Here is a 14,636-nt window from a genome sequence, read left to right on the forward strand (position 1 = left end):
GTGGTTGTAAGTCACCATGTGGGTGCTGGGAACTGGACCTGGGTCCTCTGCAAGAACAGCAAATCTTCTAAACTTCAGCCATATCTCCAGACCCTTCTTTTCCTTTTTTAAGATTTTTTTTAAATGTGTCTGTGTCTGTGTGGGTACATGCCACATAAGTGCAGGTGCCTGAGGAGGCCAGCAAATCCCCTGGTGTTAGAGTGACAAGTGTTTGTGAGCCACCCAATATGGGTGCTGGGAACAGAACTCAGGTCTTCTGGAAGAGCGGCAAGAGCTCCTAATCACTGAGTTATCTTTTCATCTCCACCATTTTCAAGTTAAATAATGTTAAGTATATTCATACTGGGCAGTGGTGGCATGTGGTGGCCCACACCTTTAATCCCAGCACCTAGGAGACAGAAGCAGGTGGATCTCTATGAGTTCAACGTCAGCCTAGTCTACAAAGTGAGTTCCAGGACAGCCAGGGCTGTTACACAGAGAAACCCTGTCTTGAAAAACCAAAAAATTGTTAAGTATATTCACAACATTTGACATTTTTACCATCTACTTCCAACTTTTCACCTTGCATACCTGATACTCTATATACATTAACCACTTACTGTCCCCATTACCTTCACTAAGCTCTGGAAACCACCATTCTATTCCACTCTCTGCCTCCGCCTCTGACTGCCCTAGGTACCTCTTTATTGAGTGGGACCGTGTACAGTCTGTCCTTTCTGAATGGTTATTTCCCAAGATTATCCATGTTGTAACACATGTTGGAATTCCTTTCAATGTTAGTAAAATTCTTTAGTATGTATACATAGTTGTTTATCCATTCACCCACTGTTCTAACTGTAGGTAGATCCTTGCATTTATTTGATGTGTGTGAATGCCTGTAGGAAAGAAAACCTTCCGTCATCAGTTCTGCCATTCTTCCGTGTGGCTCTTAGTGTGAGACTGAGGTCACCAGACTTGTCAACAGATGCCTTTCCAGCTGACCTCTCTCTCCAGCCCTGTGCATATTCTCTTTTCATTTAAAATAAATATGTGTCACTGGGTATGTTGACACACACCCTTAATCCTAACACTGAAGATGCACAGGCAGGCAGATGTCTACGGGTGCAAGGCCAGCCTGGTTTACATATTTTGTGGGATATGATGTAGTGGTCTCTTGCCAGTAGAGGCAGCTCAACGTGGTATTGTAAAGAGACAGTCATTTAACTGTGAACTTGCAAGGAACACCCCACAACAGCCCACACTTCCCTTTGTGTCTTTTCTATTCTGGAATTGTTTAATCAGTTCATATGTGTGTGGTGAGAGCTGTCATTTCATTTTTCAACTGCTCTTTGCATCTTCTGTGTTGTAGGCAGAGTCCTCCAGCTTGGGAAGAAGTAAAACCCTTGAATGAGCAAGCTTTGGTTACTTCCCTTCCCCAGGGGAACAAAGCCACAGATTCAGCTACACTGCAGGACCTCTGTGTGACAGAGGAATAAGGGAAGTGCTAGTTAAACCCACTAAAGGAAGGATACCTGTACAAGTGGGTCAAGGGACCTCTGCCCCCCAACCCTCAGTGATCACACCTAACCCACGCATAGAAAAATCCCAGCACTAAGGGCAGAGGCAGAGGCAGAAGGATCTCAGAGTCTGAAACCAGCCTGATCTACAAAGAGAGTTCCAGGACAGCCAAGGCTACACAGAGAAACTTTTGTCTCGAGAAACAAAAAAAAAAAAAACAGCAACAGCAAGAAACGAAAAATATTAAAAAGCCCAAGGTCATTCCCCAGATACATATTGAATTTGAGGCCAGCCTGTGTTACAAACAACCCTGTCTCCATCAAGCTGGTAGCACTTGAGGGTGGGAGGAGACAGGGTCACTCTATGAAGTCCTGGCTATCCTGGAACTCTCTAGGTAGAGCAAGCTGGCCTCAAAGTCACAGAGATCCACCTGCCTCTGCCTCTCCAGTAATAGGATTAACAGCGTGCACCACTATGTCCAGCACGGTCTGTACTCTGTAAAGGCCATCCCTTCCCTAAGCCAGCGGTGTGCAGGGTGGATTAGAATAAGAACAGAAGGAAAAGACAGGGAAAAAACAGGAAGATCCCTACAGCTCAGTGAGTCTTTGTCCTGACGAAACAATAACCAGAAATCTGGTTAATTCAGTTAAGAAAACCATCTACATTTCTGTACTTTGGCACATTCAAGCTAGAAGGTGTGTGTGTGCTAGCACACGCACACGCTCGAGAGAGTGCATGAGAGACACACAGAGACAGAGACACAACGAGAGACAGAGACTGCTCACTATGTAGTCCTCAAGCTCTTGATTTTTCCACCTCCACCTCACCAAGCTGGTACAACAGGTGTGCAGCACCACACCCAGCTTGCCCTTTTCTGCTTCCTAAATATTCTGTGCTGATTTTTTTTTTCTTTCAGTAACTGGGAACAGTATTTTAAGAAAGAAAACATGGTGCGGTTTGTTATCCCTAGCTCTTTGCTGTATTTAATTTTGTTCAGTTGATTATGTTGTGAATCAGGAGAGCACAAAGTAACAAAGTAAAGGGATCCTTCAAAACTCAGTTGCTAGGAGGAAACAGAACTCAGAGGTGCAGCACTCCCCTACAGATCCAAGCTCAGGATTGGATCCCCAGTATCACACAAGAAAAGGAGGGGGGGAGAAGAGGAAGAGAAGAGGAAAAGGGGAGGAGGGTTCAAGTCTTCTCTGCCCAGGCCTCCAGAACAGAGCCACAACAGTAGACAGATTGGTTCCCTTTCTGGTGCATGATAAAACACACACACACACACAAAAAAAAAATAATGATAATAATAAATAAATAAAATGCTCACTGCACATGCTAAACAACCTGAGTTGCATCCCAGGACCCATAGGGAGAGAGAAAAAACTGACTCCCGTGGTTGTCCTCTGATCTTCATGATCTTGTGCGCGCACACACCCTTATGACACTGTTTTTGAAATGCCTGCCTTAGTGGTACCTCCCCCACCCATTCTCCTAATTCAGTTCTGTCATCCTAAACAACTACTAATATATTTCCTGTCTCTATGGATTTGCTGATTTGAGACATTTCAGTTAAATAGAATTGTGTAATATGTGACTTTTGTGTGTAACTTCTCCCACCTAGCATAATGTTTTCAAGGCTCATTCATATTATAATACATAGTGCTTTTTGGGGTCAGCTTAATAATGTCCTATTATAAGGACAATGCACATTTTCTATTCACTAACTGACAGACATTTGAACTCTTTCTGTTTTTGAGCTATTATGAATAATATTTCTGTGAATGTTTAGTATACATTTTTTGGTGTGGATATGTTTTGTTTCTCATGAGTATTTTGCCCAGGAGTAGAATTGCTAGATCACATATATAGGGTTTATTATTATTATTATTATTATTATTATTATTATTATTATTATTATATTTTTAGCTATGTTGTGTGGGGTGAGTATGGCTCTGCAGATGAATTCAGTGTTAGAGGAGGTCAGAAGAGGACATCAGATCCCCTGGAACTGCAATTATAGGCAGTTGTGAGATGCTGGGAACTGCACGGGGGTCTGCAGTACACACTCTTAACTACTAAGCCCAACTCCCCAACCCCATATTTCTACAGTATTCCTTTGTCCACTTTCTAATGACTGTCTGTGCGGTCATTTCTGAAGCTAGTTAATTTCTCACTCAGTAAGGTCTGAATTCCATACAACCCTAAGTTAACGCAGCTTCTCTTGTGGCTTTCAATGCCAAAAAGAAAGCAGCTAATGTGCCAAAGCCATCTGCCCAAGAAAACAGGTTTGGTCACAGAGAAAGCAGCAGCACTCCACAGTGGGGGTGACCTCATGCCTCCCACAATTGCACACAAAAGGAAGCAAATGTCAGTCCACCCTCCCTCCTGCCTCTAAGGAAGGGAATTGGACCCAAACCCTCTTCCCCTGTGAAGGAGGCACAGTTTTGCTTTTTTTTTTTTTAGACAGAGTCTCAAGTAGCCCAAGCTAATGCAGGATTCCAAATACAGCCAAGGGTGACCTTGAACTCCTGATCCCCTTGCTTGCCTTGCCAAATGCTGGGCTTCAACTCCGAGTTTTTGTGCATGCTAGGCAAGGACTTTAACAACTGAGCTACATCCTCGGCTCCCAAAAAGACTTTTCAAGGAGGAAACTCAGAATCTCAGAACTGGCAGCTCAGAGCTTGATGAGTATATGTAAAGTTTGAATGGTTCTTACCCACAGTTTATGAGTCAACACTGAGCAGTGGCAATCACAAAGGAAGGACTCAACACCTTCCAGCCAAAGGTCAAGGTGGCACTGTTGGAAAGAAAGCAAACAAAAGTTCTTAATGCAGCCAATGCTGAGGTAAGAAAGAGTTATGAATAACCTAACCCATGTATCTGCAGATCCCAGAATGCCTCCTCCTCTAGCAGCCAATATAATAAGGCCAAAGTTACAGACAGTACCGAAAGCTCCAGGCTGGACAGAACCAACTGACCTCTGGTCGATAGTAAATGCTGTCAAGGTACTTGACAACGCAGGGAGTGAGATTTATAACTCAATATTGTTCTAGCAATATTTCACCAATTCTGCCAGCCCTATGTGATTAGAAATAGGTCCTGCTATGTGTCTTAGCTCACTCCCAGAATCTTTAGATGTATAGGAAATGGGGAAATGGGGTGTCGAGGGAGCAGACATACCTGGAGAGGGGTGTTATGAAGCTTGAGCTAGGAGAGAGATTAATGTTACAGTGTTATAGAACAAAAACCTCCAAGGTTCGCAAGACAATGGCCTGTCTCCCTTAATGGAAGCTTGTAACCTACAAAAATGCCTAAGCAGAAACAAGGAACTTGACATTAAAAGCTGGAGATATTCTGGATATTCTGGAGAAATCACTCAAAGAACTATTTCAGGACAATGACGATGTGGCTCAGGAGAGTGCTTGCTTGCCTAGCACACTCAAAGCCCTGGGTCCATTTCCGGCATAAATAAACCAGGGGTGGTGGTACACACATGTAAGCCCAGCTCTCAGGAGGTAGAAGCAGGGGATCAGAAGTCCAAGGTCACCTTCACCTATGGAGAAGTCTGAGGCCAATCTTGGCTACATAAGGCCCTGTCTCAAAAAAGAAAAAGAAAGAAAGAAGAAAAAAGCAAGCAAAGAAGGAAGAAGGGAAGAAGGACAGGGCAGGAGGGAAAGAAGAAAAAAAGGGAAGAAATGCTATTTTTGAAGAAATATTTCTGAGGAATGGACGCATATGTGGGTTTTCATTTCCGTGTATGAAACAGATGAGATGTTCTGTCTTTACCTTGGAGAAGGTCCAAGGCAGTAACTGTGCTGACCCCAGACCCTGGTCACTTTCAAGAGTGACAGTCTCATCCACAGCAGGGTGCCTATGAGTGGCTTTGGGCTACCACTTGAGAGGAATCTCAGATTCGCTGTTGCTTTGTTTTGATCTTGCTTTGCTTTTGTTGGAAACTGAGCCCAGGACCTTGTACAAGCCAAGCAACACTGAGCTTCACTTGAAGCCCAGACCAGTCAGCATTGGCTGTCTGGTTTCTGGCACACTCAGCAGAAGGCCTGGATGTCAGGCATCCATCAATAGAGCAGGCACCAAGATATGGTCCCTTCACCATAGAAACTTTGAGACTTCTGTTTAGTCTCCAGTCTACTCAGCTCTGGTCCTCAGATAAACCAACCCTCAGGCATCCTTCTGTCCAAAGCTCCCCTAGGCTTTTAGTCTTCCAGTGAACACTTTATCAAAGCCACAGGGGTAGTAAATTACATCCCTGCTCTGTAGTTCCCTGATATTGGGCATCACTATGCTTGCAGATAGGCTCCATACCACCTCTTCATTCTGAGCTCTATAATGCGACCATCTAGATGTCCCCAAGAGACCCTTTCTTTAGCCAGGTGCTGTCCCTGTCTCCTGTCCTAGTTTCGCCTTACCTCTTGGCTAGCTGCCTAGAACTTGACTGAGGTTACTGCAGTGCCTCTCCAGGCACCAGAAATCCAAAGGTACAGAAGTCCACTGGGCAACTGGCCTCTGACCTTGTACTTCTGGGTCTCAGTTACATCACTTGAATTTCTCTGCCCTCCATCCTTTCTCCAGCCCAGGACCAAGCATTCTGAAGAGAGGGAAAATGTTGGGGCTCTCCAGGGGAACCAACCAAAAGGAGACATAGCAGAATCTCCAAAGAGATTTGCTAGGAGACATCAGCTCTTACAAGTGTGGAGAGTAAGACGTCCCACAGTCTGCTGCCTCCAAGCTGGAGGCCCAGGGACCTCAGCACTGTAGCTTCAATCCAAACTTAGGGAGGAGAGTGAAAAGGAGGGGAAGAGAGTGGGGAGGAGGAGAGGGGAGGGTAGGGGAGGGGGAAAGTAATGTCTAACCTTACAGGGGCATCTAGAATGCAAACACAAACTCCCTTTTCAATCCTCCTCAGAACTCATAGAACTGAGGCTTACCACATCCTGTATCAGGAGCATGGTTTACAGCTCACAGTGGATTCTACCAGACAATTTTCTGCATACATGTACATGCAGATGTTGTTTTTGTTTGGTTTTGGCTTTGGGTTTGTTGTTGTTGTTGGTTTTTTTTGTTGTTGTTGTTTTGTTTTGTTTTGTTTTTTTTGAGACAGGGTTTCCCTGGGTATCCCTGGCTGTCCTGGAACTCACTCTGTAGCCCAGGCTGGCCTCTGACTCAGAGATCTGCCTGCCTCTGCCCCCCACCCCAAGAATCCCCCTGCTTCTGTCCCAGCCCCTCACCCCCCACACACACCTCACCACCACCCGCACCTGCTGGGGCTAAGGTATGTGCCACCACCACCCAGCTGTATAAGTGTTTTGAATGCTGTTTTGTTGTGCTTTTTTTTTAAATTTATTGTGTATGTGTATGTGAAAATGAGTGTGCAATGGGACAAGTGTGGCAGTCAAAGGACAACTTGTGAAAGTCAGTTCTCTCCTTCCTCTATGTGGGTTCTGAGAACTGAACTCAGGTCATCAAGCTCCGTAGCAAGCTTCCCTTGCTGCCCCATCTCACCAGCCCCTGGTTCATATATATATCATATATTAGATTACACAAAACATTGTACTTCAGTTGGCTTGCTGTTGTTGGCACAGCCTTGTTCTATTTAGCAATCACAGGTTATCACTGTTCTATCAGTTCAACTTTGTTTCAGGCTTCTGTCTTTGCAAGCACACGGCAATGAGCAGCACATCCATTGAATGGGTAGAAGTGCATTCTGGTAGGTCATTCTATTTGCCAATTTTAAAAAGACAGAGTGGGGGGCCGTGTTGAGACAAGGTCTCACTATAAAGTCGTAGTCCCTTGGCTAGCCCATCACATCTAGCTTGCTTTCTGAAAGATGTCATCAAGTTACTGCCTAAAAGATTGCAACCATGAATGCTCCCAGCACTGAATGTGATGATAGTTTTTTGTTTGTTTATTTTGTTTTGTTTTCCATTTGGGGATGAAACAGCATATTGCTGTATTTATTTGCATTTCCTGTTGTAAGAGACTCTCCAGGGTCTTGCAGGGAGAATCCAGGACCAGGCTACCTCAGGCACCAAAGGCATGGTGTCAAAAGTATTGAGAGCAACCAGGATTTGTATGTGGAGATATAGAATTCTCTGTGCATCTTCCATGGTTATTATCATGTGTAGTTGCCATACATTATTTTAAAGGAAAGCTGCCGGTGAAGATAGCGTTATGTAATGACTAGAACTGGGAGCCTTGAGTGAGTCCAGAAGGTCACCCAAGCCACCTTTGCTTGCTTAATAGTGACGTAAGAGTTGTTTTGAAATACCCCCAGTGACCTTTAAAACTGAACTCAGTTTTTGCTTCTACACTTCAGTCCCACACCAGGCCTCTGCTGATGTGTCAAACAGTGCTAACTAGTGCACTTCATGTGAATGTGTGAGGAAGCCTTACGCTGTTCACTAAAAACTCATCCTAGTCATTTACATTGATACGTAATTTTTTATTTCACCCTTAATTTTTTTCAGGCACAATTGCTTGGGCCACTTCCAATTAGTATAATTCAAAAAAGAAAGATTTAATAAAGGTCATTTGGAAACCAACCAGAATATAAATGAAAAGCAATTTTTAAATGGTATTGGAAAATATGAAAAAAGAAATTTACCTTTTTTCTTAAGCAGTATCTACCCATGTGGTGGGCTTGTCTGGACTATCTATCTTTCTGGGTGAGTCTTACAGGTGTGTGTCACCATACCATCTATAAAAACTTTATTATAAAAAAAACCTGCAATAAAAAAATAATTACACCCCAGTGGGTGGTGGTTTTGGCAGTGCATGCCTTTAATCCCAGAACTTGGGAGGCAGAGACAGGGGGATCTCTGGTCTACAGAGCTAGTTCCAGAGCTGTTACACAGATAAACTCTATCTCAGAAAAAAAATGACACCCCAAAATTAACCAAACCCTAAATCTATACATCTCAGTGAACTCCAAGCAGTACAGCTTCACATTGAATTTCACACTTCCATCATTTTAATTACATTTTTTAATTTTTATTATTATCATATGTAGGTATGTTGTATGGGTGGGTAGGTGCACAGGCCATGGCACACATGTGCAAGTCTAAGGACAACTTTGTGTAGGTGTCTCTCTCTTTCTACTCAGGCTCTGAGGATAGAGCTCAAGTTGTCAGGCTTATGTGGCAAGTGTTTCACACACTGAGCCAGCCATCTGGCCTGAACTAAATCTTTTGTTTGTTTGTTTGTTTTTGGAGACAGGGTTTCTCTCTGGCTTTGGAAGCTGTCCTGAAACTAGCTCTTATAGATCAGGCTGGCGCCTCTGCCTCCCAAGTGCTGGGATTAAAGGTGTGTGCCACCAGTGCCTAGAGACTGAACTAAATTTTTATGTTATTCAACAGTTCGTATTTACCAGAAGGATGGCAAGAGTGGCATGGGAGGCTTTGCCAAAGAGACAGCTGACACGTGGCCCATGAGGCTGGATGTTCTTGAGAAAACAGAATGTGCTGAGAGATCCTGAAACAGGTTTAAGACAGAACAGTAGGAAAAATGATTGAGAAGTCAGTATTATTATATCCAGGAGACCTGGTAACCATTTTAAAATTTTTACTGCATACTTTTAGGAATTTCTTAAACTACAAGGAAAATTTGATCTAAAAAATAAGAAGACCATTTATTATATTACAAAATCATGGTTCAGCCAAAAACTAAAGCCTATCAAAAAACCCAGGGCTGGAGAGAACTGTGTTCAGCAGCTCTTGCAGGGGGTCTGGGTTTAGTTCCTGCACTCATATCTAGCAGTTCAGAACAGATCCAGCCGCAGGATCTTCTCCCTTCCTGCACTCATGTGAACCCACAGCAAACCCTGTCTCAAAAACAAAAACAAAAGAAAAGAAGAAAAAGGAAACAGAAAATCCAGAGAAGTGAATGAGTTGTTCAGAGATTACAAAAAAAATATATTCAAAGATAATAAAAAATAAGAATACATTTTTTTTCCTTTTTGTTTGTGTTTTTCGAGACAGAGTCTCACTATGCAGTTGGCCTCAGACTCCCAGAGCTCCACCTGCCTCTACCTCCTGAATGCCAGGATTAAAGGAGAGCACCACCATGTCCCAGCAAAGTGTGGTGGTATGAAAACATAATCACAGTGTTTTGGAGGATGAAGCAGGAGCATGGTGAGTTTGAGACTAGTTTGGGCTATTGTAATAAGACTTTGTCTCAGTTTTGTTGTTGTTGTTCAGTTTTTGGTTTTGCTTTTTCAAGATTGGGTTTTGTTTTGCTTTGTTTTGTTTTGTTTTGCTTTGCTTTGCTTTGTTTTGTTTTGTTTTGTTTTCTCTGTGTAATCCTGGCTGTCCTGGAACTCACTCTATAGACCAGGCTAGCCTCAAACTCAAGAGACCACCTGCCTCTGCCTTACAAGCACTGGGATGAAAGGCATGTGCCACCACCATCCTGTTCTCTAAAAATAGATTTTAAATTAAATTATATAGATGTTACATGTTCGTTATAAGAATTTTTAATTTTAAAAAATTTCATGGCTGTGTATGAATGTTTGTCTGTATGTGTCTGTGCACCGTAGAGGGCATCACCCCAGAAGTGCAGTTACAAGTGGCTGTGAGCCATTATGTGGGGGATGAACATCCATCCTGGGTCCTCTTGCAAGAGCAGCCAGTGCTCTAACCACTGGCCCCTATTTGAGATTTTTAAGCTTGGGGGAATAAGAGCCTATGTTGTTCCAAGCCCCACTATCTAGCAAGCAAGGCAGAATGCGCTTTTGCAGATAGGGAAACACAATGAATGCTCCCTTAGCTGCCTAACAGGGCAGAGGCTCTAGCCCAGCTGCTGATGCCACCATGTTTCCAAGGACACAGCATTAGCCTGAGAAGCCTGACTCAGCATCAACATGTATGCTGCTGATGCCGTACCTCAGTTACCACACAACCTTCAATGAGCTAAGCCAGTCCTTCCTGTCTCCCTAGAGACACACGGCAGCAATTTCTGACCTCCAAACAGTATTGCTTATCACAGAACAGCTTCACAATTCATCAGTTAGCAGTCAAACCCTGGGTTTTTAATGAAAAATTAACCTAAATGCTGAACTAGTGGATAAGTCATTGCATCTATTACTGATAGACCTCCATATTGAATGGCAAAGACTAATTCTTTCTCGAGAAAACACTAATCACAAACAATATCCTGACATGTAACTTAGCTTTAGTGGCTTTAGTGTTAGGGGTTTTCCTTGATTTTGTTTCTTTTTGTTTTAAACAGGGTCTCGTGTAGCCCACAATAGCCTTGAGTTCATTACATAGCTGAAACTTCTGATCCTCCTACCTCCACCTCCTGAGTGCTGAAGTTACTTACAGGTGTGTTCTACCATGCTCCGGTTTATGCAGTGTTGGGATGGAATCCAGTCCCACTGCATAACTGGGAAGCTCCGCAACTGAGCAACACTCTGAGTCCAGGGTTTTCATCGTTAGCTGGTTGGCTAGGTTAGCGGCACTGAGGGTTGAACCAGGACTCACACATGCTGGGAAAGTGCTCATCTCCAGTTGATGACTTTTTTTTTTTTTTTTTGAAACAGGGTCTTACTATGTTGCCCAGGCTAGCCCTGAACTCACTTTGTAGCCCATGAAGGCCTTGAATTTATAATCCTCCTGCCTCAGCCTCCTGAATAGCTGGGATAACCTATCTCACACCTGTGTCAGACCTAGTTTTTTATTTTAAAAGATTCAACTTTCATATTCTCCCAGGTCAATGACTACTAGCCAGCAAATCATAAAACTCATTTCCAGGATTCAAAAACCCAGTCAGATTTTGATTTAAAAGCCAATAAATATGGAAAACCTGGCGAGGCAGCCCACACTTGTAATCCCACCACTCTGGAGGCAGAGGCAGGAGAAGCAGGAGTTAAAGTCCAGCCAAGGATACACACCAAGTGTGAGTCCAACCTAGGTTACATGAGACCCTGTTTCAAAGCAAAAAAGCAAAACCAAAACTATCAATATGAAACTCTTGCACAGTAGATCAAACCAGTAATCAGTGTACTCAGGAAGGTGAGGCAGGGGAATCACAAGTTTGAAGCCAATCTGGGATATAAAGTAAGTGCCTTTCTCAAAAAGAAAATCAAATTTAAAAGTTTAGTAAAAGAAGTTTGCCGATCACTGAGCACAGTGTCAGGTAGCATCTACCTGTGATCCTAGAAGCCAGGAGGCTGAGGCGGGAAGGTCAAGTGCTTAAAGCCATCCTGGCCACAAAGTAAGAACATATCAGGTACAGAGAGGTTAGATGACAATGAACCATACATCCTGCACATCCCATTTGTGCCTTGATTGGCCGGTCTGTGGACAGCACAAGCTACACAGCCTCAAATGGCAGTCTACAGATGGATTTCTGCCTCCTGGTACAAAGGAGATGGCCGTATACTCCATGTTACACCAAATGACTTACCAGACAAGGAAAAGGAGTGAGCCAACCTGCCATCTCTAAACCATATTTGACACTCCTGACATTACTAGGGGAATCAGACATCATCCCAAAAGGGAAGGTTGAAACTGGAGATTTCCTGATCCCCACAGTTTGTCCAAAGTGAGACCACTTGAGAAGTAAATGAAAGGACTGCCCAACGGGCTGTTGAGATTTCAGTCAGCAGAGCCTTGTGCATGCTCCTCTAGGTGCATTTAACAAACAGGAGCTGGAACCTGACACCCTGGGGAGGTTTGGGCTGTGTGTCCCCAGCTTTAGGGAAGGCAATCTCTGGGGGCATGTTATCCACAGAGCAGGCAGCCAGCCTGAGTGCTTCCTGTGCAGAAAGGTCAGCCCCCAGTGCTGGTGAGAGCTGCACAAGATCTTATTGCCGTTCACGGTTATTTCCCCATCATCCCTCCCTAGAGGTACAGCTTGACTAGAGCCTGGACTATGTGAGAGCCGTAATTTGCAAGATTTATGGAAAATGATTTTTCAGAAATGTGCTCTCAATTTTTATTGGGCAAATTCCTCTTTCCCTGGTAAGTGCTAGAGCATATGGGACAGGTAAATGTCTTAATGGACAGCATAAAAGTAACATTTTTTTTTTCCTGCCCAAGTGGATGACTCACACATAGGGCTTCTAATCCCATTTTTTACTACAGCAAATGTTCAGTACAAAGCAAAGAGAGGGGGAACTCCCACCCTCCAACCTGGCCATCTTCACAGCTCAGTAACGGCTGGGTCATTTCACAGATCCAAACCACTGCTTCTGGCACATCCTTCCTTGGGGAAACAAACTTTTATTGCATTTCTCTCCTCCAGGTGTTAGCCTCCTTCCTGTCTCTTATATTATATACATCAGACTTGTGCCTTTCTAAGATCTAATACAATAAGATGAAAATAGCCAATGGCAGTCTCTCTCGGTTCGGGAAGGAAAGATTAATGGCAAAAACAGTCACAGGAGAGAACAATGTAGGTAAACATCACACAAATGAACACAAATGGGACTGCTTGCTCCTCAGAATTGGAATGATTACATCCATTGTTAACTTTGGCTTCTATGACACGACACAGCTAAATAACCACCTTGGAATTGGTCAGTGGTCAGCCTGAAGTTAGAATACAGGCAATACAATCCATTTAGCCATATCCACTTATTAAGCAGCTATAGTGTTTTATTTAAAGAAGGCTTGTCTTAGTAAGACATGGTGTCGTATAGCTCAGGCTGACCTCAAACTCTCACCATGTAGCTGAGAATGACCTTGAACTCCCGATCCTCTGTCTCTACCTCCCAAGTGCATTGCCACCACTCCCAGCCAATGGCCCATTCTTAGACATCTTTGAGTCGACAGTAAGTGTGGATTAAATGGCCTTCTATCACTTATCATCTCTTGACATTTAGCAATGCCCTTGTCATTTTTTTTTATTTTATATAACCAAGTCCATTTAAATGAAAACAAACATTTATAGACAATATTTGGGAATTTGGGCGTTGTTCTTTCCAAACTACTTCCTGCTGGTAAAGGGCGCTGTCATGGGGGATTCGAAGAATATTCAGAAATCCTGGCTGTAGTCTGTAAGGCTGCTTTGTCCAGCTGTTTTGAATGTAGGATCACCTGGTACTCTGTTTCAGGTGGTCTGGCTTGATCAAACCACATTAGTCTGGAAGGATTTTATAACACAACTATCCCTGCATGTTTGTCTTCTCAGCTAACCACAGAACAAGAGAATGGAGGAAATGGTAGCTACAGTCCTCCTTTGAGTGTCCATGCTGCTGCTGACTAGATAAATGACAGCATGTGTTCAATAGAATAATTCAACCTCACAGGATGGACAAAATGAGCTCTACTCTAAGGCCCATGCTGAGCATCAACAGGAAAGACTGGTCATTTGTGAGCAGTTGTAAAGTTAAAGTAACACTTCCTTCTGTCCCTCTGTCCCTCTCTTCCTCCTCCCCCCTCCTTCTCCCTCTCATTTTTTTTTGTGTGTGGGGGGGTGTTCAAAACAGGGTTTCTCTGTGTAGCCCTTACTGTCTAGGAATTTGCTTTGTAGACCAGGCTGGTCTCAAATTCACAGAGATCCACCTGCCTCTGCCTCCCCAAGTGCTGGGACTAAAGGCACACGCCACCATGGCCTGCCTCTCCTCTCATTTGAGACAGGGTCTCATGTAACTTAGGCTGGCCTCAAACTTAGTCTGTCTTCAACAGTGAAATAATTCGGGGCTCCTTAAAAATTGCCCTTAGGGTCAGCTAGATGGCTCCACAGAAAAGAGTACTTGCTGCTAAGCCCAAAAACCTGGGCTCAATCCCCAGGATCCACATACTAGAAGGAGAAAACCAACTCACCATCTACTGCAACTAGCTGCTCCCTTCATCCAAAAAACAAAAGAGGAGCCAGAGCACACTTGGGAGGCAGAGGCAGGCAGATCTCTGTGAATTCGAGGACATCCTGGACTATTACACAGACAAACCCAGTCTCAAAAGACAAAACAACAAAAAAAAAAAAAAAGAAAAGAAAGGAAGGAAGGAAGGAAGAGGGTTGGGGATATAGCTCAGTAGTTGAGACCTTGCCCAGCACGAATGTAGTCCTAAATTGAGTCTTCAGCAGTGGCACACATCTATGTTCCCAGCACTTGAGAAATGAGGGTCAGACAATCAGAAGTTCAAAGCCAACCTCAGCTTCATAGTGAACTCAACTAC

The 14,636-nt window shown here is 43.7% G+C and overlaps 1 pseudogene; it reads left to right on the forward strand.

Annotated features, from left to right (window-relative positions):
* The window catches only part of LOC127216310 (tubulin alpha-1C chain-like), a 52,497-nt pseudogene extending 43,508 nt beyond the window's left edge, over positions 1-8,989 (forward strand).
* Positions 8,990-14,636: the final 5,647 nt, after the last annotated feature.

This window comes from Phodopus roborovskii, unplaced genomic scaffold (genome assembly GCF_943737965.1).
Source record: "Phodopus roborovskii unplaced genomic scaffold, PHOROB, whole genome shotgun sequence".
NCBI classification, from domain to species: domain Eukaryota; kingdom Metazoa; phylum Chordata; class Mammalia; order Rodentia; family Cricetidae; genus Phodopus; species Phodopus roborovskii.